We start from the raw sequence: 24,295 nt of genomic DNA on the forward strand, positions 1-24,295 counted from the left end.
CAGACATTGACGGATTATTGATTGAGCGACCCCCACCCCATATGAACCTTTGACACCTCTTCTCCCTGGACCACCAAATGTCGCTTCCCCTGTACCTCCGGCACCACCACCTTTACCCGCGGTTGTTCAGCTCCCTATTTTGCAACCAGTACGGTACATCCCTTAACCCCCATCTTAGGCCACTGCACCTGAAATGACTGGTGATCCCATACTTTCTGTATCTGTCTCGACCCCTCGAATTCTTTGCTCTACTTTATTTCAGTTTCGTCAGGACCCAATAAGGTTGATAGTACTGAAGTGATTAAGTGATTTAGAAATGGAAGTAGAAGAAATGATAGATCAAATACAGGATTTTTCAGTTGGCAAACTTCTTTTTCTGGTAAATAAGTTTTCTCATCAACTTATAGTTCAGTGAGAGATAACTACAGGACCGAATGGTCCAGATGAAGTTAGAGCTATTAATCAATAGTGTCAGATAGGAGCCTTCCCTGTAAGTAGAGTTAATAATTCTATAGCAGCAATAGTTGGATATCGTAATGAACTTTCTTCCTCTCCTCGAATAAGACCTATGAGGGAAGCTGCACCACAGTTCATTCCCGGAAGAGGGAATACAGATAATGATGACCCTAATAGTCCCAATGCTAGAGCCCATTTTTTTGTATAATTGGATAAATATGCCCTGGAAAAGGACGGATGTACTTACTTTAAAAGCCTCCGTACCAGACATACAGGAAAATCCTAGAGGATTTTTGATGATGTACAGGCATTCATTGATTACTGTGGTATGACCTTAGCTGATAGTGATATGTTTTTTGGTATGATCCTGCCACCGGATATGTGGCGACTTACTCTGAATCATGCTGTTGATTTGAGAGGAGACTGGGCTGCCATTATAGCAGCCGACAGGGATAGGAAACCAGGTTAGAAAACTAGTCAGCTTATACTGGATCTCCCTCGTAACATACTTATTTATATAAAAACGATGGTTCCGGCAAGGAAAATAGATTGGTCACTTCTCAATGCTTGTAAACAAAAACAGGGAGAGGCCATCCCTGATTTCTTTACTGGCTTTGAGGAAGTGTCCACAATTGTAGTGGGCAAGACACTTCTACACCTACGGGTGTGCATTTGTTTGTAGATAGATTTGTAGGAAATTTACTTCCTGAGATATCTGTTCACTTAAAGAATTCTGAGAGTACATGGGCTTTGGTAACCCCGAAACCTATATTAGCTATGGTTCAGTATTATCAGAATCAAGTGACCACTGAGCAAGAACGGAAAGAAGGAAATCTAAAAGAATTGAAAACTAAGTTAATGATGGCCCAGGCCTATGGACCCCAAAGTTGAGGTCGTGGTCAAACCTATGGTCAGAATGTTTGACAAGCACCTCCAGTTGGGCCACCGTGTTGACAAACTCCACTAGGGCCGGATCAATGTGCTTATTGTAAGCAAAAATGAAATTGGTGTTCCGAATTTCCTCCTGTTTTAGCTGCTGGTAGGAGGGGAAGAGGACAAGTGTAAGGTAGCCGGCGGACTCCAGTTCCCCGACAGCAGCTACAATGCAGCTACAACAAGCTCAAGCTCCAGAGAAAAATAGGTCAGTAAATTATTTTGATCAATGGAATAATCAATATTCTATGGAGGATTCAGAATCAGAGGAAACTGTGGGAACGCATTTCGCCTAGGACAGCGTTGGACTAGGAGTACCAGTTGAGATACCTTTAGACCAGTCAGGACCCTATATAACAGCCACCATACTTGGGCAGGAACAGAAATTGTTAGTGGATACAGGGGCCACAAGCAGCGCCATATCTCAGAAACTGGTCCCTGGGACACCCTTGTCTGGCCAAGTGATCACATCGATAGGGTTTGATGGAACACCAACTACTAGCCCTGTGTCCCAAAAATTGCCTTTGCAGGTTGAGAATGTTATTGCTTCAGCCCCCTTTTTACTTCCCCCACCTGCTCCTGATAATTTGATGGGACTGGATCTTCTGAAATATTTCCATGCTAATATACATTGTTCCCCGTCTGGAGTATCTGTCATTTTTGGGAAAAAGACATTGCCTAAACAATATAATTTCTCTTTATGTTTGGATCTTGATTCTGTTCCTTCATGTGTTTAAACTACTACTGATGCGTAATCAAGAGAGAGAGGTAGGACCAGAAAGCTAGTCCATGTCCCCGGTTAATATATGGTTTAATCAAAAAGAGACTAGCTCAAATTACTTTTAGGGGAGGGGGAAGACTCTGGTATGTTTTGTCACGGAGTGTGAACACCCGGCAGGTGTGTTCATAAAGCCCTCACCCACCAACCTAGTTGGTGGCATGCTTCATCATCGGGCCCACCCAGTGGCACCTAGCGTGCCCCGGGTGTGCTTCAACGCCTGACTACAGCGGAGCTGGTATATTACTGAGTGTGCGGTGAAGATAGTTAAGGAAGTGATGTTAAAACGGCTGAACGGTGGTCCCAAAATAAGGCAAGGGGATGTAAGGGGCGAGTTACGACCTCTCACATCCGATGGGTCAACATGTTTCAGCCAGTGCCTTATGACTAAGCTTACCGGTATGCGAAGGAGGCACAACAGGTCCAGAGCAGGCTCTACCCAGAATTGCTGGTCAAGCCTTTGCCACCTCCCAACCTTGAGGTCAGACTGAGCAAAAACTAGCGTGGTCTTGAGAAGGGAATCCCCCTCTCACACATAGATACACTTTAGGGCGTGTAGACACATAGTCTCTCCTACACCCCCACTAGTTTACTTGCACTCACCTTTTTATTTAGGTCCTGAAGAAAGCCAGCTTAGTCATAAGGCACTGGCTGAAACATGTTGACCCATTGGATGTGAGAGGTCGTAACTCGCCCCTTACATCCCCTTGCCTTATTTTTAACCGCTGACGGAGGCCCAGGTATTAAAGTCTAATTTTACCCTCGGGTACTGGGACCACCGTTCAGCCGTTTTAACATCACTTCCTTAACTATCTTCACCGCACACTCAGTAATATACCAGCTCCGCTGTAGTCAGGCGGTGAAGCACACCCGGGGCACGCTAGGTGCCACTGGGTGGGCCCGATGATGAAGCATGCCACCAACTAGGTTGGTGGGTGAGGGCTTTATGAACACACCTGCCGGGTGTTCACACTCCGTGACAAAACATACCAGAGTTTAAACTACTACTGACACAGATGTGGAAAGAATGGACATTTCCCCAGTATACATACAGGTTTGGGAGGGTGCCTCCTTACCAAGAGTCCTGCAATATAAAATGCCGAAAGAAGGTGAGGATGCACTAATATCTATCATTGACGACATGATACGTACAGCAGTTGTTGAGGAAGTTTCCTCTAATGAATGCAATAGCCCCATTCTCCCCATCTTAAAATGGGGTGATGGAACAGGGGACAAGATTTACCGATTTGTGATTGATTTAAGAGAAGTAAACAAAATAGTGATTCCTCAATATCTTGTCGTCTCTGATATTACGACCTTGTTGACATTAATCCCACCTACAGCCACTTTATTTTCTGTTATCGACCTCAAATATGCTGTTTTCCCTATTCCTATACATAAGGATAGTAGATAATTGTTTGGCTTCTCATTAAGGGTCCGCTCATTCAGATTTTGTAGAGCTCCACAAGGTTATACAGAAAGTCCTAATATTTACAGTCAGGCACTTAAACGACAGTTGCATGAACTTATTTAGCCGCCAAGAGTTACACTTGTGCAATACGTCAATGACATTTTTCTCGCTGCAGATACAGTTGAGCTTTGTAAAGAAGCCTCTCTTTCCCTATTGCATCATCTTACTACTAAGGGACATAAAGTCTCTAAGAATAAGTTGCAATATTGTCAATCTGAGGTCACTTATTTGGGTCACCTCTTGTCTAAGGAAGGCCGCACTCTGACTAAAGACAGAATTCAAACTATCCTAAAAATTCCCATCCCAAGTTCTCTACTAAAGAAGTCAGGGCGCTTATTGGTATTACATCCTATTGTAGACAGTGGATCCCCAACTTTTAACTTATCATCAAACCTTTTTTGGCCCTTGTTACTAAAGATACTCCCTTTCCTCTACCATGGACATATGAACGTCAAGAAACATATCAGCAGCTTTGTGCATCCCTTTGTTCTGCTCCAGTGTGAGGCACTCCAGACTATGCTAAGCCCTTTATATTATATGTACACAAGAGAGAAGGATGTGCATTGTCAGTTTTAACACAACCATATGGTAGTAAGCATCATCCATGTGCGTATGTTTCTGCTGTATTGGACCCAGTGGCCAGAGGACTACCAGGCTGTCTTGGAGCGGTTGCTGCCACAGCCATTTCTATATGACAATCTGAAGGGACAGTGTTGAGTAACAAGCTGATGGTTATGGTACCACATTCCGTAGATGCACTCCTTAATCAGACCAAGACACAACACTTTACTAGCGTTAGACTTACAGGATAAGAACTTACGCTTTTGGCACCTCATATCACACTAAAAAGATGTTTGATGTATTATAATCCCAAAATATGTATACAGAGATCAAAGAAATGCAGCAGTTAGCTGCAGAACAAGAAAAAGCAGAATGGAAAAAGGAAGGAGAGTTAGATGATGAGGGATGTTGGAGGTCAAAAGATATGCTTATTCACTGCCATTTGTAACCATGGCTCACAGACCTGCTCACGTTAGTGTCAAAAACACTATTTTCCAACTAGTACAGTGTGGGATAACCAAGTGGAGACAGGCACACTGAGTGTTATGGAAAGACTTTTATTCAATCTTTCTGATCAATCAACATATAGAGAGCACGTCTTTGCTTTGAGTTTCTTTCGTTGTCGTCAGGATGAAGAGTTGTGTCATTATGGATCCGTTCTCCGCTCCCGTTTTGTTTATAAATGATACAGAAAAAGAAGAAAACAAAAGGATACATATGTCACTTTGGACTCTTGTATTTTAGTTTTGTAAGGGGAAAAAGGTGCAAGGGAGAACACTCGAACCGTCACCGGTAGCGGACCCAAAAAAAAATTATGTGTGCAGTGCTAACAAAAAGGAAAACGTCTCCTCTACGGAGTCGAGTTTTTAGGGCTCTCCTCCCTCCCCAGGGCTCGCGACTCGGTTAGGTAGTGGGGGACCCCTTCCAGAACCAACCCCGAACCCGAGCACGTACCTCAGGTAGCCACGCTCCTCCAGGAGTGTGGCTGGCAGCTTCGCAGTACCGGATCGGGACCGGCTCCCTTTCATAAGTTCTTCCGGGGAAGCTCCGTTGGCTCCTCGGTATGTCACCGTCTCGCGTCTGGATGCTGGGAATGTCTGTCCTCTGGTCGATGTCGGCGTTCGGATTCTTCCTCCACTCGTAGTTTCTGTGGCTCCAAAAGGCGACCCCCGTCCCCACTCTCGCCATCCCTTAAAAAGGGGGTTTCCTCCTTTTACTGCGATCCTATTGGCGCATGTGATTGGGTCACATAGGCGTCTGTTCTTCCAGGAAGCGAGAGGTGCTTGGCTTAAAGAGACCGCTACAGTTCGGAGTCAGCGTATCCCATGGTGACTGTAAGTAAAGGACAGGAGACACGTAAGGAGGCAATTGATCACCCTCTTCGTCTTCTACCAGTTCGTGGGAGGGTTCCTTATGACACTTCCGTCCCTTAGACAGTTCACGTTCGGGGGACTGACATACACAAGATAGAAAGTCGGCATTTGCATTACAACTGCCTTTTCGGTGTCGAATCTCAAAGGAATATGGTTGTAGAGAAAGGAACCACCTGAGGACTTTGGGGTTATTCCCTTTGTTGCGACATAGCCATTGGAGGGGGGCATGATCTATATACAAAAGAAAAGGGGCTCCCTCAAGATAATACCTCATTTTCTCCACGGCCAATTTAACTTCCAGGCATTCCTTCTCTATAGTGGGGTAATTTTTCTCACGGGGGAATAGTTTGCGACTGATGAAGGCTATTGGTCGTTCCACCCTCCTCTGTTTCCTGGGATTATACTGCACCCAGACCTGTGTCAGAAGCGTCAATTTGGAGTATGAAAGGGCGTTTGAAGTCAGGGGATACCTATATAAGGCTGGATGTAGTAATCTGTTTTAGCTCTTGGAAAGCCTGAAAAGCTGGTAACGGAGGTGACAGGAGATCTGGTTCCCTCACTCCCTTCTTGAGAAGATCTGTCAATGATCTCATATAGTCCCTTCCACTCAGAACGGCCTTTAGGGAGAGGGAACAGCACTAGGACCCAATCATGCAGTTGTATATGTCGCCACTTCTTGCCTTTGTCATAGAACACCTGCTGCTTCCTTTGAGCTTTCTCTAGGTTCTCATGTGCGAACTCCCGTAACTTGGGCAACCTCGTCTTTAAACCTCTAGAACAGTCGAGGATCGTCTGGCTCTCTTCAAGAGTCTCTTTCTCCAAGGCTTCCTTGGTCATCTCGAGGAGAGTACAAGGTTGTTTTCCATACAGGAGTTCAAACGGAGAACAAACTAGACTGCTCTGCTTTTGGCAGCAGATGACAAACAAGGCTAGAGGTAAAATGGCATCCCAGTCTGCTCCTTCAGCAGCCAACATCTTTTTTAAAGTTAACTTTATTGTACTGTTATAGCGTTCACACAGGCCGTCAGTTTGAGGATGATATACAGAGGTTCTTATCTGTGTTATGTCAAGGGTCTTACATACCTGACCCATCAACCATGAAACAAATGGTCTACCTTAGTTTTTCGCATATAGTTACGGTGTTTGGTGTTCTCAAGGGGAAATCCTCAGGGTATCGGGTGGCATAATCAATGATGACCAATGCATATTGATTACCTTTTCGGTACTTTGGCAAAGGACCTATCATGTCCATGCCTATGCGTTCAAATGGTTTCCCTGTGATTGGTAGAGGTTGTAAGGGTGTGACAGGTGGACGGTAGGGCTTCTTCCGTTGGCAGACTTCACATTCTTGACAATATTTGGCTATTTGGGCATACATACCAGGCCAATAGAAGTGATCTAAAATATTCTGGCTGGTCTTTTGTGTACCTGTGTGACCGGCTAGAAGATGGGTGTGTGCAAAAACATAATCTGTTCTCAGAAACTTTGGGGTACCAGTAGCTGGGGGAATTAGTTAGCGTAGCCTTTCTATCGAGCAGGTCCTTATGTTTAGGAAGGACGAGTAAGAGGTGACAGGAAGAGAAGTCTGTTGCCAGGCTGCTTGGAGAGTCGGACCGTTTCTTTGGGCGCATCCAAAGTTTGTATCTCCTTTCCATGGGGCTTGTGTGATGAACACAGGGGTGTTTCTAGTATATCCTTTTACCTTTTCGCTAAGGAGCTTCATAAACTCAGGATGGTCGAGCCCCAATATAAGCTTCTCAGGTAAATTAGGCAATACCCCTACAGTATTGTCTAGGTCCCTTCCATCAGGTACTCTCACTTTTACTAGGGCTGTGGGATAGCTTTTAACGTCCCCATGTACACATCTAATTGGTATTGGTCATTGGGGTATAATGTCTCAGGGTTTGATCAGGGAACTCTGTATTACTGGTTGTCCATAACCCGAGTCCATAAGAGCCCTGAGGTGTGCCCCATCAATAACTGGACTAACATAGAACCCTGTGCCCATTCTTCTGTGTACATGACATGTCGCGGTAGATAGTTGACATCCATCGGCTCATAACTATTCCTTTTCTGGGGACAGAAGCGAGCTATGTGCCCCCAGGCACCGCAATCGAAACACTGAGGCCCTTTGGTGGTTGTAGTTTTAATTTTGGGTGGACGGACTTTAAGGACTTCTACTAGAGGCTTAATGAGTCTCTTGTCATTTTTCCCAGTCGTGGTCCGTTGTTTGTTTTCTCCCTCCCATGCAAAAGTCTTTGGTTGGGCCCTGGATTATGTAGTGGCCATGTCAATAGTCTGTTCTAAGGACAGGCCATTCTGCTGTTTTAGCCATCTTTGAGTAGGGTAATTGAAAGCTTCCAAGAACTGCTCAACATAGATACATGCCATTATTTCTTCTTTTATGTGTTCATTAGGTTTTACCATTTGCCAGCTGCTGTTTTTAACTTATGAAAGAGAATCATAGGCGTATCCCTAGGGTTGCCTTTCTCTTTTCTAAACCGTACCCTATAGGCTTCAGCATCCAGTCCTAAAGGGTCTAAAATAACTTATTTTATTTCTTTGTAACTAGAAGTAACGGTGGGATTGGCCGCCTGGTACGCAGCCTGGGCTTTTCCTGTTAAAAGAGGAGCCAGGAAGAATGGCCACTTATGTTCGGGCCAGCCTGAAGCTCGAGCTGCCCGCTCAAAATACAGGAGGAACGAGTCTGGATCTTCTCCGAGAATACATTTCTGCAAGACTGTGTTCGGAAAGGATGATTGAGCCTCTCGACGTGAGGGTGATTTTGTACAGACCTTCCAATTGCTGATTTATAGTGTTACTAAACAGTTCTCTATCGCCCTGTGCAGAGGACAATCGTTTTTCAACCGCCCACTCGAGTTTTGCCTGACCGGCAATGAGCTGTTGGTGGAGGTTTTCCATTTTCTGTTCTCCAATGGAAGTTATCCCACTTCTGACACCATATGTGGGATAACCAAGCAGAGACAGGGACACTGAGTGTTATGGAAAGACTTTTATCAATATTTCTGATCAATCAACATATAGAGAGCACGTCTTTGCTTTGAGTTTCTTTCGTTATCGTCAGGATGAAGAGTTGTGTCCTTAAGGATCCATTCTCCGCTCGCGTTTTGTTTATAAATGATACCGGAAAAAGAAGAAAACAAAAGGATTCATATGTCACTTTGGTCTCTTGTATTTTAGTTTTGTAAGGGGAAAAAGGAGTGAGGTAGAACACCCGAACCATCACCAGTAGCGTACCAAAAAAATAAATACATTTGCAATGCCAACAAAAAGGAAAACGTCTCTTCTACGGAGTCGGGTTTTTAGGCCTCTCCTCACTCCCTTGGGATCGCAAATCGGTTAGGTAGCGGGGGACCCCTTCCGGAACCATCCCCAATCCCGAGCACATACCTCAGGTAGCCACGCTCTTCCAGGAGCAAGGCTGGCAGCTTCTCAGTACCGGATCGGGTCCAGCTCCCTTTCGTAGGTTCTTCCGGGGCAGCTCCATTGGCTCCTTGGTATGTCATCGTCTCACGTCTGGATGTTGGGTCCGTCTGTCCTCTGGTCAATGTCGGCGTTCGGATTCTTTCTCCAGTCGTAGTTTCCGTGGCTCCAATAGGCGACCTGTTCTCACTCTCGTCATCCCTTTAAAAGGGGGCTTCCTCCTTTTGCTGCGATCCTATAGGTGCATGTGATTGGGTCACATGGAGCGACTGTTCTTCCAGGAAGTGAGAGGTGCTTGGCTTAAAGGGACCGCTACAGTTCGGAGTCGGCGTATCCCATGGTGACTGTAAGTAAAGGACAGGAGACCCGTAAGGAGGCAATTGAACACCCTCTTCGTCTTCTACCACTTTGTGGGTGGGTTCCTTATGACAAACAGGTTTGGGATAATCAGCACATTCGTAAAAAAGCTGAACATTTGGTTAAACATTGCATGATATGGCTACAGCACAATCCTGGGAAGGGAGTATCAACTCCTACTGGTGGATTTTCTCCACCCCAGGCACCCTTCAAAGCACTTCAAATGGATCATATTCAGTTATAGCGCGATAATAATTTGAAGTATGTATTAGTAGTGGTTTGTTCTTTTAGTAAGTGGGTAGAAGCTTATCCAACCAAAGACAACACTGCTTTGACAACAGCTAAAATTCTGTTAAAGGAGTTCTTCCCCCGTTTTTGGGTTTGTAGAGTCCTATGGAGTGACCATGGCCCCCACTTTACTGGCCAGATAATAGAGTAACTAATGAAGGGTTTAGGGGGTAAAACAGACGTTTCATGCTGCTAATAATCCTCCAGGCAGCGGGCCTAGTAGAGAGGTTCAATTCCACATTGAAGTTGAAACTAGCAAAGATACAGGCAACTACAGGCCTTAATTGGCCAGATGCTTTGCCCCTATCATTGTTATCTGTTTGTTCCATTCCACATAGTAAATTTGGACTTTCTACCTATGAAATAGTTTTCGGCAGGCCTATGAATGTATGGAGACCCCCAAGGCCAAATGTGATAAAGAAAATACAGTACCCTATTTTGAGTGATTATCTGAAAAATTTGATTTACCAGCAGGTGCATGAAGCTATACCAGAGAAATCAGAGGGTCCAGCCCATGGTCTCCAACCCGGTGACTTTGTTCTAAGCAAGAACTTTCAACGCTCTAAGAACTTGGAACCTCGTTGGAAGAACACCGACCAAGTCTTGCTGGCAGCCCAAACTGCTGTCCGTGTCACTAACAGACATTATTGGATAAATCCAGCACACTGTAAGCGAATCCCAGTGATTGTTATCCAACCAGAAAGCAGAAACAATCTGAAAGACATCTTACAAACCCAGAAAAGTGTTGCTCTCCTGAATGAAGACACTTTGTTTCGTGATCAAACTACGGCTTCGGCAACAAGGTACAATTTACAACCAAGGTAGGAAAGGAGCAGATAGAGATACAGGAGGACCAGTTTCAATTAGTGGAACGGTTCAGCTGTGACAGGGTAGGGTGACAGAATCGGCAGAACTAGGTCCAGAGTGGGTTGTATTACGTGTTCAGTGGTGCCTGGGTCTCTCTCTGACCTGTGGTTGTATTGATACCAAGAAGGAGAAATGCAGAGATTGAGGTCTAAGTTGCAAATCAATGACAAGACTTTGTGTATGGTGACTCTGGTTATATTGTTGATAATATTGGCAGCAGTTTTTTGGACAATGGAGAAAGTAATTCCGGCTCTAAACTTATTGCCCACTACTACTCCTGTCCCCACGGTACATTATTATTTTACCCTTCCCTACCATGAGAAAAACACCTCAATAACACTTTCATACAAATGTTACATCTTACTCATAATGCTACGAATACTACCAACTGCTGGGTATGTGGAATGATGCCTGCCCTTCAGAAAAAGGGAGGAACACCTCTCGTTCACCTGCCATTCTCACATTCTACCAACTGCTGGGTATGTGGAATGATGACTGCCCTTCAGAAAAAGAAGGGAGGAACGCTGCTCATTCACCTGCCATTCTCACATAATGGCTCTTGTAGAGCCTGGTTCACAATTTTGTGGGCCTCTGCAATCAATATTACTCTAGCTGATGTTGGGAGACTCAATGCCCAGTTAAACAAGGTCTGTTAACCCGAGGATGAAGGCCTCCCGCAGGCCAAAGGAACTGTATGGGAAATGGAGGAGTATCACAGAGGAAATTCCTCCACAAGATGTATTTTTCCTAACACTTGAACAGCCAAAGGTAATGGACCTCCTGGTATTGCTGTAACCAGTGCCTGAGCAGATCTTTGTGCGAGCAGCATCAGCAGTATTCCTGTGGGAATAAGTGACTGTACTACAGTATTAACTATCACTGGAATGAACAATAGGCGTTGCCCCAGTCTCACCCAGGCCACCTGCAGCTGCCAATATTGTTTGGGGCTGCTGGAGAGCTCTATACAACCCACAACTCCAGCCAGCTCCCATGGCACCTTTTCAGGCAGGATTGGGAGCCGGCAGCAGTTCCTTCTCCTATGACAGGAAGAGAGCAGCTCCCACACTCAGCAGGAGGATTCTCAAAGCCTCCTGCCCACATAGGCTCCCACTAGTGCGGATAGGAGGAACACCTTTCCCCTTCTCTGTCCATCGGGACCCAGTGGGATCCCTGACCGCCTATCTGGTACAACAGCCCTGATGGGTGTATCTTTGTGCCAGGCTTCGGGCCCCGGGGCCAAAATCTATCTCAGGAAAGGCAACCCATGTATGGCCTCTACCAAGAATAACTCATACCCTAAGGTAACTATAACTCATACCCTTGCCATGCACTACTTATTACCTCACATGTTACATCACTAATGACATGTTCTTTGACCTCATGGATAGCATCAGTGCAACTCTCAAATTACAAAATTCATGACGACACTGCATGTTGGAGATATAAGTTATAGTTACCTTAGGGCATGAGTCATAGATTCTTGAGATAACTATTGCTGGTGAATTTCAGTGATTATGTTTGTTTTAAATGGAAAGTTTTACCTGACATTTTCACCTAACGATAATGTCTTTTAACCCTTGCTTTCATTTAGTGAATATATATATACATACATACATACATACATGGTCACCACTGGGTAGTTATAGTTAGGTCAACATTTCCATAGGAAAGGCCTTTTTTGTTTTGCTTATAACAGTGGCATTGTTTGATGAATCTTCACAAAACTTCTCTAAAAAGTGCTTTTTTACCTAGCTTGTCCATGGAACATTTCGGGGTAATCAGTCAAGAAAAAAGGGGTTCTCAAAATGTAAGATCCCCATGTATTTTTCATAGACCTTTTTTTAGCAGCACGACCGTAAAAACTGTTGAAAAGAATTACACCAAATTTGGTAGGAAGTGGGGGAGTGGCTAGCAGCCTAGCGGAACGGCCGCGTTCTGAGGCGGCTCCGCTATCCTCGCGGTTTTCCTGCAACTATCCAACCTTACCTCACCTCCACTTCCCTTGAAGTGAGAGGCACTGATCCCTGGGACACCGGCGCTGCATACATCGGGCGGCCCACCATCCCGCTAGCACAGAAACAGCGGTGGCTCTGTGCCGCCCATGGAGCATCGCCGGCAACGACATGGCAGCCTGCTCACAAGACTTCTGTTGAAGCGACTGCGGAGCAGCATACTGGCGGGGTGAGGTGCCTGGAGAGGGAACCCTTCAAGGGGCCGGAGTATGCCGGTGGCCGCATCTGTGCCGTTCAGGCGGCTGAGGGTGGCACACGCGAGAGGAGGATGGCGTGTCCGTCCCTCTTCAGCCTGCTTTTAAATTGAGGCCCAGGCTTGAGGCCTAGTGGGGTGCGGGGACCCCCAGGGTCGCCTGGAGGTCTCTGCCGGCCCAGACTGCTACCGGTACACAGCCTTGCTGCATTACTGCCCTGCTGTGGGCCCAGTTGACTGACTGACACCCCCGGGGGCCTCCTGAGAGCCTGAGGCGGTGACTCCAAGTTTAGAGGTAAGTGGCCCTGACCGGAGAGGCGGGGGGCGTCTTGAGGATTCGGGAGCGGCCCACTGCATATCGTCTTGCCTGGTACCGTGCGCACACTGCTTGGACGGAGGGGGGCTGCGCCCATAGGGGGGAGGCGGCACGTGTTCCCCCCTCTGTATAGCCCACCGGGAAAACCAACAGGATGGCATGGGAGTGTTCCTCGACCTCCCCTTCCCTGGGCAGGCGGCGGCGAGTACCGATATCAGATCCACGTAGCGAGCGATCACTCCTTGCAATGGGACCTAAAACCCAGGCCCAAAAGACACTCGCCAAGTTCGTGGGGGGAAAATGGGTGATGAGCCCGATATGGCTGGCAAAGGAGGGGAAAACAACCCACATCCCAGGTCTCCGCAACAGGACCCTACCCTCTGGGACGTTATGGAGGCCATCGCGGGAGTCCGGACATCCCTCAAGTCCCGAATTGACACCGTCAATGTAGATATCTCCCTCATCATAGAGGACCTACTTAAAATGGATACCAGAGTAAAAGATGTGGAAGACGCCACTGTCACCTTAACGTAGGACACAGACCTCCTCAAACAACAAGTAGCTCAACTTTGAGACCAGCAGGCGAAAATGAAAGGCCTCCTCGACGACTATGAGGGAAGGACGCGAAGAAACAACATACGCATACTTGGGGTCCCGGAGAGGGCGGAACTCTTTGTGGAAGATCTGGTTACAAAGAGGCTTCAACTGAAACGCCTGTCTGATTATTTTTCCAACAAGCGGGCCCATCACGTCCCCGGGGGGTGACCCAAGCCGGGGGCTCCCCCAAGATCTATCATAGCCAGAGTGTTCAACTTTCGGGACCGGGACGTGATCTTCCAGACGGCCCATGCTGGACCACTCTTACAAATAGAAAACAGTGCAGTAACATTCTTCCCGGACTTCCCCACCAAAGTGCAGGCCCAACGGTGCTATGACACAAGGAAATTATGTATTTTATGCTCTTCCCCGCAAAGCACTGGGTTGAATCGGAGGGCAAGACTTGGTTCCCAGAAGATGCTTGGGACTGGCTGGAAGGATGGTGTAGGGTGGGGAAACCGAATGGCAGCCGGCAGGACAGAGCGAGAGGAGGTCCACCGGACAAAAGAGTGGAGCATTGTGAGGAACCAGCGCGGGGAGAGAACACCTCAGACTCGAAGGGATGAGAGGGTAGGAGATGGAAGAATGCTCCCTGCAGCAACCTGAATGACACCTGGGACCTCTATGAGTAAAGTAAGGCGTGGTGGGGAGTGGGGTGTGTTATGGGGCCCCTGGCTGAGTGAAATAGTGATTGTCATGGTCGGCCCGAGTGGTATCATTGACAGTTTTAGACAGCCCAATTGAAGCGCTGAGTGGTTCATAAAGATTTATCTGATTGGTGTGTAACATGTATCCATCCTTCATTTATGGCGAGGGTAGGAAGGCTGTACACCAGGCACCCACACATGGGAGGGGGGGGCGACAGGCACTCTGCCTTGTTGGGGGGTGGGTAGTTTGAAATCCACTGGCAGGGGAGCAGGGCGGGGGGAGGGTTTTTGTTAATGTTAAATGTTATGATGCAAATGGAACTGTATTTGGCTTCAGAAGTAGTGACTATACTCAAGTGATGTTATATACAAAATGTGCAGTTGTTCGATCCCCCACATCGGGGTACCAGCTTCCATTGAAACAATGATTTGCCTTGATGGACCGGGCTTCCTCCCACATAGGAGTAGGCACCGACCGCGCCCCCTTGACTACACCATTCCTCCACACTGACTACAATCAATAACATGACACTTTCGGCGCTTGTGTGGAATGTCAATGGGCTAGGGGATAAAATAAAGAAGGGCGTAGTATCACAATACTTGAGGAGACATGCACCGGATATATACCTACTGCAAGAAAACCATCTTACTGGTAACAGTTGCAAGGCCCTCAACAGATGGGCTATATGCTAGTGGTGCACGCAGGATTTACTTCCGGCTCAGGGGGACTCGTATCCTAGTGCGCAAGAACCTTGCAATTACACCCACCCGTGTATGGGCAGACCCGCAAGGTAGAATTGCCGTTCTGGAGGCCATCTGGGAGGGTAAGGCACTTAATGTAGTCTTGGTGTATCTCCCCCCTGTCCTGGGAAAAGTAGTGCTTAGTGACATAGGTAAAATTTTGCTGGACTTGCCGGAAGGCACCCTGATAATGGGGGGTGATTTTAACCTGACTCTGGACGATACAGTAGATAGACATCCCCAACGACCCAATGCCAGACCAAGCACCTGTGGATTTTGGGGGACCACCCAAAAGGTGTCAGAGTCACCCTATAGTCAAGTCAAGTCAAGTCAAGTCATGGAATTTGTATAGCGCACTACATACCCAGAGGGTTTCAAGGCGCTTAGGAAGGAGAGGAGGGTTACTTGTCAAATATCCATGTTTTAAGTTGCTTTCTGAATGCTAGGTGGTTCTGGGTAAGGCGAAGGTACGCGGGGAGTGAGTTCCATGTTTTGGCAGCCAGGTAAGAAAAGGATCTGCCTCCCATGGTGGTCTTGTTGATGCGAGGTACAGTGGCGAGGGCTTGGCTGGAAGAACGTAGTTGGCGGGGGGGGTGTAGAAGGACAGTCGTGAGTTGAGGCAATCTGGTCCGATGTCGTAGATTGATTTGTGTGCGTGGGTAAGCAGACGGAAAGTGATCCTCTTATTGACGGGTAGCCAGTGGAGGTCTTTAAGGTGACCGGAGATGTGTTCGTTGCGTGGGATGTCTAATATGAGCCTGGCTGAGGCGTTTTGGATTCGTTGGAGCTTCTTCTGGAGTTTTGCGGTAGTACCTGCGTAGAGGGTGTTTCCGTAGTCCAGTCGGCTCGTGACCAGAGCGTGGGTGACTGTTTTCCTCGTTTCGGAGGGGATCCAGCGAAATGTTTTCCTGAGCATGCGAAGAATGTTGAAGCAAGAAGAGGAAACGGCGCTAACTTGTCTGTTCATTGAGAGTGAAGAATCCAGGATGACGCCTAGGTTTCGTGCGTGGTCTGTCGGGATGGGTGCTTTTCCGAGGGCTTCTGGCCACCAGGAGTCGTCCCAAGCAGAGGGGGATGTACCTAAGATGAGGACTTCTGTTTTGTCCGAGTTCAGTTTCAGACGGCTTTGTTTCATCCATTCGGCAACTTCTTTCATTCCTTCGTGTAGGTTAGTTTTGGCGGTGCTGGGGTCATTGGTGAGGGAGAGGATCAGTTGAGTGTCGTCCGCGTAAGAGATGATGTTGAGGTTGTGTTGGCGTGCGATGGCCGCGAGGGGGCTCATGTATACGTTGAAGAGGGTGGGACTGAGTGAGGATCCTTGTGGTACGCCGCAGATGACTTCAGAGGCCTCGGACTTGAATGGAGGAAGGCGGACTCTCTGGGTTCTTCCGGTGAGGAACGAGGTGATCCATTCAAGTGCTTTTCCTTGGATTCCGATGTTATTGAGGCGTTGTAAAAGGGTGCTGTGGCAGACTGTGTCGAATGCTGCAGAGAGGTCAAGGAGGATGAGGGTGACTGTGTCTCCATTGTCCAGTAGAGTTCGAATGTCGTCTGTTGCTGCGATGAGGGCGGTCTCAGTGCTGTGTTTTGCTCGGAAGCCAGATTGTGAGGGGTCGAGGGATTTGTTGGCTTCGAGGAAGGCGGCGAGTTGGTTGTTGACAGCCTTTTCGATGACTTTGGCCGGGAATGGAAGAAGCGAGATGGGGCGGTAATTTTTGAGTTCGGTAGGGTCTGCTGTTGGTTTTTTCAGGAGGGCGGTGAGTTCAGCGTGTTTCCAGTCTTCCGGGAAGGTGGCGGAGTTGAGGGAGCAGTTGATGACGTCTCGGAGGTGTGGTGCTATGACGGAGTCTGCTTTGTTGAATATGTGGTGAGGACATGGGTCTGTGGGGGATCCTGAGTGGATGGAATTCATCAGCCGGATGGTGTCCTCAGTGGAGATTGGGTTCCAGTTGTTAAGGGTGTTCAGGGGGGGAAGATGAACAGCAAATGGTGGGGTGGGTTGGTTTCTGGGTTGGTTGTCAAAGCTGTTGTGGATGTCTGCGATCTTGTTGTGGAAAAATGAGGCTAGGGAGTCGCAGAGGGCTTGAGATGGGGTGATGTCGTTGGAGTTGGCCGAGGGATTGGAAAATTCCTTGACGATGTTGAAAAGTCCACGGGTCCGGAATACAAACTGAGACCAACGCTGGAGCCAGAGAGAAAGGATATTTATTACTGTCTCATGAGAGAGAAAGCATCAACAACGGACACCCATAGCTGTCTGAGGAGGCAGTCTGATCAGTGCTTTGGTTCTACACCTTATATACCCTTCATCCCCGCACTCTGCATGCCAGGTGAACAGTAAAAAACACCAATAATTTACAGACAAATAATGATCAGTTCTGAACCAATCGGCATGTGTTGGCTGTTTGGCCCCTGCAGGGCATAGGTGAAAAAGGCATTATTATATGTCAAACAAAGGTTAATCTGATAAGTACAGAGGGTAGCGGTGAGGCCCCTGCAGGGTGTTGGTGAAAAGAATGTTTATACAAATAAGTCCGCAAATGGTAGTTGTTTGGACCCCTGCAGGGCGTAGTGGGCAGGGTGAGGACGATAAACATCTGGGAAACTCCCTGTCCGACTGGTTGAGCATGGGCTGGTTAGTTTGTGGCAGGCCAAAGCACGAACAGGGTGTGAGTGTCCGTGCAGGAATGTGGCAGGTCAAAAGTGGAGCTCCAGAGTGTTCCTGATACAGAGAGAAGGTCAGTCATGAAGGGTATAGCACAAAATGGTGGAGTGAATGGCAAGATAACAGATATACTTTTATACAGAGTACAAAATGGCTGAGCGAGTGTCAAGATAAAAGTCTATTTTCCACAGTTCTTCCTGTTGACAGGAGCGAAGCAGAAAGTCAAGAGGTATTGTCCCAATCATTGGTACGTGTGGCTAGTGTGACTAGTTGGAAGACTGTCTTATTTCCTGTTGCACTTTTACTCTTTCCCGAGGAGCAATGCAGAGCCTCAGTGGCCATACTTGTAAATAGAAAAAGCAACTGTTGGTGCCTGTCTTCAACTAATTTGAGAGTTTACTAGCACTTCTTATTACTTAGGCTCTCCCAATATGAAGAAATCAAAATGGTAAAGAAGGTAAAGATATTTATTTGCCACATCTTGCAGACTGAGGGGTTGGGCGTTCTTAGTTGATGCAAGCTTGGGGTCTGCTCACGCACACACTCTTCCTTTCTCAGCTGTGTGGAGAACGTGCAACCCTTCAGGATGAGCTTGAGATGCCATTTTTACTAGGTGGTTTCGGTGGAACACATGTATTTTCTGTGTAGCTCCTAGCCCCTTGTGCAACCCCTAAATCACTAGTGGGATGAATGCCAGTTCATTGTCAGAACCGAAAAAAAGGCAAAGGTACTTTAAAGTGCAGTATGAATTCTTTCAGGAGGCATTTGACAATTGTTTGTACACTGCAGTTCTTGGATCTGTATGCCTCAGTCCGTGTGCTGAACAAGCACACAATAACCAACACGTACTTGTAGTTTGAGTGGGGGGGCAAGCTGAGGAAGTCCATTTAATTTGGGGAGGAGAAGTGGCCTGGGGTAGCGGAAGTACCTTTTCCCAATTCAAACTTTGTAACAACATTTAGGAAAACAGTCTGATAATTCCTTTACGTCCTTTACGTCCTACAAGTGGAGAGCCATGAAAAGTAGGGTAATGAGGGCAAGCATCGTCGCTGTCAAACGTATCTTTCCATGTGGGCCTACCAATATTCCTTTTCTGTTTGCATACATCCTCCCCTGTTCCCTTCTTCCTTTTCCTCCACCCAGCCCCTTCAATGATATATTTAGGATCATAGTACATATCATTATCCTTTATCTTTATACCATGATATCGTAGGTAGCAGACGCAACTTGAACCATTGTATATTCACAACCATGATACATAGTCCTCGAAAAAGGTGGGGGGAGCACACTCGATAATTGAACTTTTGGCAGCAACAGGCCTTGCAATAGTTGTGCTATTAATGGCGCATGCTGTATCTGTTGGCTTAAATAGAAATCCATTATCTCCAAAAGCAAAAAGAAGGATTAAAACATTGTACTATATATAGCTTGTCCTAAAATACAGTTGAAAATCTCTGTCATAGTGACACCACTGGGGATCAAAATTCTTGTAGTTGTCAAACTGTGTCAATCCATTACCTATACCAACGGTATCCCAAAACAGTATAATATGGACTACATGGAACGAAGGATGGCTGAGCGTTAGTTGCGCAGGATTGTAACAGTATCTAAGGTCACTTTAAACCATATCCGCACGAATCGCACAATTGACTGTTATATCATTGTGTTTTTTCAACATCTTGTTATGATTACAACTGATTGTGTGCATTATGATGTTCTAGCCCTGAAGAAGTCTGTGGTTTATACCACCAAAAGACGAAACACGTGTTGGCGGCTAGATTTCGTGAGAAGAAAGGAAATTATTTTTTGTTGAATAAACTGAAGAAACGAAGATTATCTTTTTTTGTGATTTACTTGATGAACTTTCCATATATTTGTTGTGATTAGCTCAGGATATAAATTTTCATTTTCAGTATAATATGGAGCACAGTTATTCGATGCACACTGTCCTTCTGTATTTACATATACTCATTCTTATTACTAAACCTCAATACATACATTTATTCCTACTATATATAATCCATCCTCGGTGTTCCCATGCGAATGTACTGCAGTTAGAATGCATTTTAGCACATTCCACCTTACAATGTAATTTTGTTACAACAATATTTTCTTTAACTCTGAAGAATCTGGAAATAAAAACATTGATATGCCTACATATTATTTCTTTCAGGGAGATATATATAAAATAGTACTTTGAACAGAGATGCCAGAAAAATCCCACAGATGTATGAAATTAACCTGAGCGGGGAGACTTGGGAAAAAGGGATTATGAACTAGGGGGGGTGCAAGTAGCACCAGTATACACCAGGAACTCATGCTCTCCCCCCCAATGGTACAGTAACATAGGGGCCAGCTGTATTAACTGGTATCATGAATCTTCTTCTGCCCTTCCTAGATCACCCTGTGGACTGTATTCACAGGTATTATAATCAAATGTCAATAGTCATCATTGTAAAAGCGTCTGCCTGTTTGTATGCTTATAGTGTGGAAATCTTTGACACCATAATTTGATTCTTAGATCTTCTTGCAGAATCCACGGCCAAACAAATACCCCTTGGCAAAGGTTGTTTGTCAATACATGGAGCCTGGTGTTTTTCAATAAAAAGGTCAAAATGTAACGCATAGCCTTCATCTAATCTGCCCTTGTCCTGGCAAAATCTACCCCCCAATGTTCGGTTTCATCTCAATCTGTTCTGCTCTTTCATCAAAATCTGCCTTTCCCTCTTCTGCATCTGTTCTTTACTCTGCATCTTTCCTTTCTACATTGAAGTCTTAGTCTGAGAAGTATGATTGCACCAATTCTGCTTGTATTCCTTGTGAGTGAATTACCCCTTCCTTTTGCCATCACTGTTTGGCCTTGTAAGTTACGGCATTCGTTCTTTCAATGACTCTTCCTGTAAATCGTAGGCACACCTATTTTGGCCTAATCCTCCGACACGTTGCTGTGCCAGATCCAGTGAAGGTTGACCAGCCCCTTTTCCATTGTCCTCCTCCTGTTCTGCATATTTGCCATTAATTTCTGTCTCCCCTGCAAAAGAAACTGTCATAATACCATTCTAACAAGACTTTCTTTGTTCAATTTTAAATAGCTTTCATAATAACAATGGGATTTTCTTCTGAGCTGACGTGCAGCGAGTGCAGCTCCCCTCGCCTTTATTTTCCTGTTTGCTGAACCTACGCCTCGCGGCCCCCGCTCCGCGGGTGCCGCTCGCAGGCAAGGAACTTTGGCAGTTTTTCTGTCGTTGGACCCCCCTGAGTGCATAGGAGCACCAACGCGGCATTGTTGAGCCGGTATCTGCACCCTAAGGCGTGAGGCGGGACTGCGAGGACCAGCGTGCAGCGCGGCGCTGATCGGCCGCAGCTGGTCCTCTTCCCGCCCCTTCACTTGACCTTTCTATATATCCTGCGGCAACAACGAGCACGCGGGACGCGCGCGGGGCAACGGCCGGGGCGAAGACCGGGCAAAGAGCGGGCCGTTTAAGGCCGTTCAAGGACGGCAAAGGACGGCCCTGGCCCTGAACCCCTGCCTTATTGCCCCCAATCAACCAATTGCTAAGGTAGACGGACCTGTGCCTTCTATTTGTGTACTGAAACATCTGCGGCCGCCTTTTAGCTGTACTATCATCTTCTATTGTCTCTGCGCCATAGATGTCGGCCATGCGTAACAGAACTAGAAGTTGTACAAAAAAAGCTACGGCGGTAGCACAGGTAACTGGACCAATAGATCTTTTTATTTCACGGGTGAATGAGACTATTGACCAAAGCATTGTTTTATTGGAAAAAAGAGTCTCCATGGATCTTGCGAACGCAAAGCGTTCGTCTTTAGGTTCTCTTGCAAATGCCAAATCACCCGCCCAGCAGTTACTGAATAATTGTTCGTTACCATTAACACTGCCTACTACTAGCGCACTGACTGTACCGAATGCTGTTGATTTATCAGTCGCCCTATCAGACTCGGATCCGTCTTTTGTCGATCTAGAGGCCACCCCAGATCTAGAAGCCTGTCAGTCACCTGGCAAAGCGGAGCCGAGTCTGGGTGGGTTAACTGATGTGGAAACAGCTCCTGTACCTATAGATTCTGGGGGGAGGGTTATCATTCCACCAAAAGTTACATCCAAGAGTAAAAACAAAGAAAAAGTTGCAGCAAGGAACCACAATCTGATATCACCTACCCCGCAACTGGCACCAGGTATACCGTGCTGGGTGCAAAATATGGTTACAGATCTTAAATTGGACCTTGAGGCTACAATAGCAGCACAAATTAAGCCTTTAATTTCCAAACTAGACAGGCTCACTTCTTTAATGCACTCGAAATGGCCAAATAAGACGAACGGGATAGGGCCGGTCCAGCCACAAGGGATCACAGAAGCAGCCCCGAAATGCTCATCCTGTGTCCAGCTTCCTAAAGATGTATTAAATAATGCACATGTAACTATAGTCCCCGGGAATTCAGCCTTATCTCATCTGTCCCAATCAGGGAATAACTCTGTTCAATCCATAGCTTTATCCACTTCGAAGGCGGTGGGTTCTATTCCGACTCATCAACACTCTGTCGTTGGTAACAAAGTCACTACTCCTCAAGTAAAAGATGTTGTAGGAAAGTCTAGTACCCCTTTAGTACCTCCCCCTACAAACGCTGCAAATAAGACTGAAGGTCTTAAGGTAAAGCAGGCGCGTTTTAAGTCAATCAATCTGCCACCAGAAGTCTCCCCCTTTGTGGTCGTGTTGACAGCAGTTCCCCCACTGAAGGAGGGAGCAAAAGAAACTTTTGTTGAGTTAAGAAATAAATGCGCTCAGCGGCTCCACTTACATAAACCTCTACCTAATAATATGAACGGTGAAATTCTTACTGTGCGTAGAGGGGACTGGGTGGGCAGAAGTAAGAAAACAATAGTAGGGGATGTAATTACAGTTAATTTTAGGGATATAGGGGCAGCTAGTTACATATGTAATGCACCCAACAATGGTCCTGCTACTCAAATCAATCCACTTCCTTTGTCCTATTTTCTTCCTATGCCATCAAGGCCAAATCTCCCTTGTTCTACTTTTTCAAGTAATAGAGGACCTGTGTTTCCCCCGCAACATATCACTAAACCTTGGCAGCAACCACCACACCCTTCTTCTTTTTTTCCACATTATGCTAGTTTTCAGCAGCAGCCATCACATTCCTTATCTTTTCCCCCACATCATGTTAGTCCTCAATGGCAACAACCTCCCCATTATCCACCACCTCCATATCAGCTTGCTCATCAGTGGCAGCAACCTTTTCAGCCCCGACAACCAGTTAAACCCCAGTGGCAACAAACATGGCAGGACTTGCCTTCTTCCCAAGATCCCTCGTACTCACAATTTGTCCATCCTAACAGATATGCTGTGTTAGACGAGGTAGATTGACTTAGCTTAGATTTAAACATCTCTACGCCTAAATTAGATATGGAGAGTGTTCCTTTAGTTATACTTTCCCCGACACATTCTGAATTCCCTGTAGTGCCATCGCTAATATCCCTCTCGCATATAGAAAATAGGGATAGCCTTGATGCATGTACATCTACCGTTACCCCCGTATTAGGCCTAGATACTGACCCCCAGGAAGTTGGTTCTTTCCCACTACGTGTAATCCAGCCAGAGCCGACCATCGTTGGCGACACTAGTAAGCCAGCAGGACTCTCCCTTATTTCCTGGAATATTGCTGGCCTTGCCAGCAAAATAGGTACACCCTTCTGGACCAGATTTATAGGGGAGGGACTGGACCTAATCCTTCTGCAGGAAACGTGGTGTCTGGACCTTATTAACATCGATGGGTACGCATCCCACTGCCTTAAAGCCACCAAATCTAGCTCGGGCAGGGCCAAGGGGGGCCTTTTGATGCTTTTGTCCACCAAGCTGTGTGATTGTACTGTTAAAAGCAGTACGACAGTTGGGACCCATAGTCAAGTCATAAGAGTGGAGTGTAGGAAGAGTATTGATTTAGTTGTAGTAAATTTCTACAACAACATTTTTGATGCCACCAGAGGAGATATTCTACCGCCTCTAGAAAGGGAAATTGCCAAGGCCTTGGGCATTTCGAAAAGAAAGGCTGAGGTTGTTTGGGCAGGGGATTTTAATTTGCAGCCCTGCCATTTGTCTAATGGGAATATCTGTGGCTTCGGAGTGGCTATGAGTAGTCACTGGGGGGGTACGGGTGTGAGGGAGGATTTTCCTCACTTCCAACACTGTAGTTATGGTTCTACACTAAACAACATGCTAGTTACACTAGACTTGACCCTGTTAAACTGTAATATAAATAATCAGGCAATAACATGCCCCACATTTACAGGAAGAGACGCAGGATCTTTTATAGATCATATTCTTTTGTCTAGCAGTGGTGACTTTACCGATTTGTTTGTAAATGAAGAAAGTCTCAGTGACCATAACAGCATCCGTGTTACCCTCCTAGGGCATGGTACCTCGACAGTTTCAGGTGAAAAATGCTCTACTGACCTAGTACCTATAAGACCGAAGGGTCTAAGGATTAAATGGACTGGATTTAATTCCAAGGCTAAGCAGAAGGAGGTTCTTACTAGCTGTAAGAACCAAATTAGTTCCTGTCTAGA

The sequence above is a fragment of the Lissotriton helveticus genome, chromosome 2_1 (genome assembly GCF_964261635.1).
Source record: "Lissotriton helveticus chromosome 2_1, aLisHel1.1, whole genome shotgun sequence".
In the NCBI taxonomy this organism is placed as follows: domain Eukaryota; kingdom Metazoa; phylum Chordata; class Amphibia; order Caudata; family Salamandridae; genus Lissotriton; species Lissotriton helveticus.